We start from the raw sequence: 4,619 nt of genomic DNA on the forward strand, positions 1-4,619 counted from the left end.
TTATTTATGTATATATATGTGTATTAGGCCGGGTCGATTTGTGGGGAGGAAAAAAAATTACCCATTGCTCTGTGAAAATCATATTCTAGTGACCAAAATAAGAAACTTTGCCGAAGGAACCATACCTCTAAAACGAATTCTGATGTCCCCCAATTTGGGGGAGTTTCTTATTTTGATCCCTAGAATACGATTTTCACAGAGCAATGAGCGATTTTTAAATCGACCCGCCCTAATGTGTATGTATATTTTTTCTTTTATTATTTTTTGGTAAGATTAGTAAAAACAAAAGGAAAGTTACGCAGTTGTCTGAGCAGATGTGCTTATAATAAGCAACTGTTTTCTCTCTCAGCAACAACACTTTTCATCGTTTGCTTAATAATATAGTTTCTCAGTTTTTCTTTTCTTCCTTGTTTTTTCTTTTTTTTCTTTTTTTTTCTTTTTGTATTTTTGACTCTTTTGGAGTTTGATAAAAAATGGCTGTATTTACCCCTGGTTGGTCAGGTACACCTGTCAGAGGAAATCACTGGTCACTGCTCTAGCTCCTGAGAGCACACTTACACACTTTTTTATCACTACCGTGGGCCTCTTTCCAAACTTATCGTCACTTTTGTAAGAGCACTTGCAGAACACATCTTTCACTGTTGACGTCCTGTTTTAAGCTACTTCGCTCGCTTGTGGGTTTTGTTTTTATGGAATCTTTCATAGATATCGTCAGCATAGACGGCATGCACGATTCATACTGAGCGCTAAAGGTGCACCTCATTCGAGACCACGCGCAGTTGGTATTACTACTAAACTGGACTTGCGAAACAGTACACCTACGTACTAAACCCTAACTCCGACCTCTATAGCTTTAGTTTGCCCTGCGGTACCGCCGTTTAAGCATTACATCGCAGGGCCAAGGTGGCCAGTATGGCTCTTTACATTTGTTTCTTTCTTTGTCTACCCTTCATTGATGGCTAGTCTTCTTTGTTTACTGCGTTCCCATTCCATTCATCTTGGCCCACACCAACTTCGATTGCGGCATGAGATTTGCAATGTTGCCTGGGGTTATTCTTTCCTCTATCATTTCTTCAAGAAGACATGTTACGCGTTCTCACTACCGTTGCCGCAGAACGAGCAGTCTGCTGCGTCCTCGTGGCCGAGACTATGAAGATACTCTCTGTAGTATGCATATCCCGTCAAGCACTGTTGCAGATAATAATCTGTGTCACCATGTCCCCTCTGAACCCAAGGCTGTACGCCCCTGATAAGTTTGTGCGCCCACCTCCCTTTTATCGCTGGTTCCCAGCGATTTTGCCACTCAATTATTCTTCCTTACGCTCTTCCGCCTTTAGTCGCCTGTTTAGACTTTTGGCTTTATCGTAGACTCTACCCAGTTCAGAGGCCATTATATCTGGAGGCATGATATTAGATATGACACATACTGCTTCAAACGACACTGTCCTGAAAACACATGGCACTTAGTCTAAAAACCATTTCCGCCTTCTTCGCATATATTTTTTGTCTCAGAGCTTTACCCCATATGGGTGCTGCATACATGAGTGTAGTGGGTAACTTTAGCCAGAAGCGCTCTTCTACTGTGAGTGGGACCACCGATGTTGGCCATAATTCTTGACAGTGCCGCTTTCTCCATGGCTGCCTTTCCGCATGCTTTTTTAATGTGCTCCTTGAAGCTTAGTCGAGCATCGATCATTACATCCAAATATCGTATTGCCGCTTGTGTCGTGACGTTAAACCCATCAGTGTTTAGTGTGGTCGTTTCTAACTTTTGAAGTGAAAACTTCTTTAGAATCGTTGGGAGTGATTTGAGGAAAAGTGAAACGAAAAAGCGACCCTCTTGGCTACGAAGCGTTATATTATATATTGATATAAACGTAGCGACGTACTAAATAAAAATAACTTTTATTTTTTCTTGTGATTCGAACCAAGGATTTTGGATCGGAAGCTCACATTGCTAGTCGCTCGGCTACCGCGCCATGCTGTCATCTGGTCATCTGCTGGCCTAAAAGTTATTTAGTTACAAAGCGTTATATTATATGTTGATATAAATAATTTTTGTGAGCGTGTAATTCTTAAAAGGTTTATTAGAAAATCTATTGAAGTAGGTAGTGTGATATCTGTTCGTATCAGCTTAACATCTGATAGATCCTCCCTCGGAGGACAATAAATGTTAAACTGATTTTTGGAAATGGGCGGAGTGTTTTAGGGGCTTGCTCCACCTCTGCCACGGGTTGACCCGGTATTGCAGTACCGCCGGGATTTCGGCCTTGAATAAATACAAGAAGAAACATACTAATACATTTAGGTTTGGCGGGAAGAGCCATAAATTTTTATATGAATACATGTAGACGAAAATGGAATTTGTTTTTTTTTTTTTGAAATTTGCATTGTAGGACATTTCTGATTATTTATTGAAAACAGTTTTTTGGTTTAGGTACTGAAAGTCAGTTTAAGTGACTACTACTACTAGGACTATGAATAAGTTCGTGCGGTTTTACAACAGATGGCGTAACTTGATTATTATTCCATCGATCCACATTTCCAAACATTCATTGGAGAGCTACTGTCGTAAGGCACAAACGTCAGTATAAGTTTTTTATTTGAAGCGTAAACAACAATATTTTTACCACACTTGAAAATGTCGAATTTCGTGCCAAATAATGTGTTTTTGCGGGGAATTCTTCTTCATTATTTTAATATGAAGAAAAAAGCAGCCGAAAGTCATCGTATCTTGGTGGAAGTTTATGGTGAGCATGCTCTAGCTGAGCGAACGTGCCAGAAGTGGTTTGCACGCTTTAAAAGTGGTGATTTTGGCTTGGAAGACGAAGAACGCGAGGGTGCGCCGCCAAAGTTCATGGATACCGAATTGGAGGAATTGCTCGATCAAGATCCGGCTCAAACGCAAGAAGAGGTTGCAAAAACTTTGGGAGTTGATCAATCAACCATTTCCAAACGTTTAAAAGCCATGGGAATGATCCGAAAGGTAGGCCATTGGGTGCCGTATGAATTGAAGCCAAGAGACGTTGAACGCCGTTTTATGGCATGCGAACAACTGCTTCAACGGCACAAAAGAAAGGGTTTTTTGCATCGAATTGTGACTGGCGATGAAAAGTGGGTCCATTACGACAATCCAAAACGTCGGGCAACGTATGGATACCCTGGCCATGCTTCAACATCGACGTCGGCGCAGAATATTCATGGCCTGAAGGTTATGCTGTGTATCTGGTGGGACCAGCTGGGTGTTGTGTATTATGAGCTACTGAAACCGAATGAAACGATTACGGGGGATGTCTACCGACGACAATTGATGCGTTTGAGCCGAGCACTGCGAGAAAAACGGCCGCAATACGCCGATAGACACGACAAAGTTATTTTGCAACATGACAATGCTCGGCCACATGTTGCACAAGTGGTCAAAACATACTTAGAAACGCTCAAATGGGATGTCCTACCCCACCCGCCGTATAGTCCAGACCTTGCGCCATCCGATTACTATCTCTTCCGATCGATGCAACATGGCCTGGCTGACCAGCACTTCCGTAATTACGATGAAGTCAAAAAATGGATCGATTCGTGGATTGCGGCAAAACCGACCGAATTTTTCACAAAGGGAATCCGTGAATTGCCAGAAAGATGGGAAAAAGTAGTAGTAAGCGATGGACAATACTTTGAATATTAAATTTGTAACCATTTTACGTCAATAAAGTTTCAAATTTCGAAAAAAAAACCGCACGAACTTATTCATAGTCCATTAATACATTTAGCTTTGGTGGGAAGAGCCATAAATTTTTATATGAATACATGTAGACGAAAATGGAATTTTTTTTTGAAGTGAAATTTGCATTGTAGGACATTTCTGATTATTTATTGAAAACAGTTTTTTTTTTATTAAAATTGATTATAGAAGAAAATTAAATTTTTTCCAAGGTGAATTCATACACTAAGCTAAGTAAAACGTTTCGTAATTCAATTTTGTGTTGACAACCAAATGTACACGGCGGAAGAAAAAAATAACAAATCAGCTGTGTTATTGCTACCACCTTCAAAAGATTCGCCTTGATTTTTCATATAAAAATTATACATATCATCACTTGTGACAACTGTATCCAGTCGGTCGACAGTGTGTGAATCATCTTTAAATTCTGCAAGAATACCCCAACCTGCGCAGCGCACAGTAAAATCGACACAAAGCTGAGCGCAGAGCACAATCGTACAAACACACTAACGTACATACATACATATATACGCTCGAATACATTTTATATAATACTGTGCTCAGCCAAGGCTGGTAGTCATGCACTGTGGCGATATGAACGCACAAATGCACATACACAGGCACGAACATGAAATCAAACAGCTCGCCGTGTTTAAGTGAATCGGTATAAATATTTCGTACATTAATTTTTGTGAGCGTGTAATTCTCAAAAGGTTTATTAGAAAATGTAATGACAAGGTAGTTTGTTGGTTGTGTATAGTTATCGCTTCTCGGCCTTATGGCTAAGATCAAAGTGTTAAACTAATTTTTGGAAATGGGCGGAGTGTTTTAGGGGCTTTATCCACCTCTGCCACGGGTTGGCCCGGTATTGCAGTACCGCCGAGATTTCGGCCTTGAATAA

The 4,619-nt window shown here is 40.5% G+C and overlaps 2 pseudogenes; both read left to right on the forward strand.

The window, feature by feature from the left end:
- Positions 1 to 2,092: 2,092 nt before the first annotated feature.
- LOC129246658 (U2 spliceosomal RNA) lies at positions 2,093 to 2,278 on the forward strand (annotated as a pseudogene).
- Positions 2,279 to 4,480: 2,202 nt separating this feature from the next.
- Positions 4,481 to 4,619, forward strand: LOC129246592 (U2 spliceosomal RNA; annotated as a pseudogene).

This window comes from Anastrepha obliqua, chromosome 4 (genome assembly GCF_027943255.1).
Source record: "Anastrepha obliqua isolate idAnaObli1 chromosome 4, idAnaObli1_1.0, whole genome shotgun sequence".
Lineage (NCBI taxonomy): Eukaryota > Metazoa > Arthropoda > Insecta > Diptera > Tephritidae > Anastrepha > Anastrepha obliqua.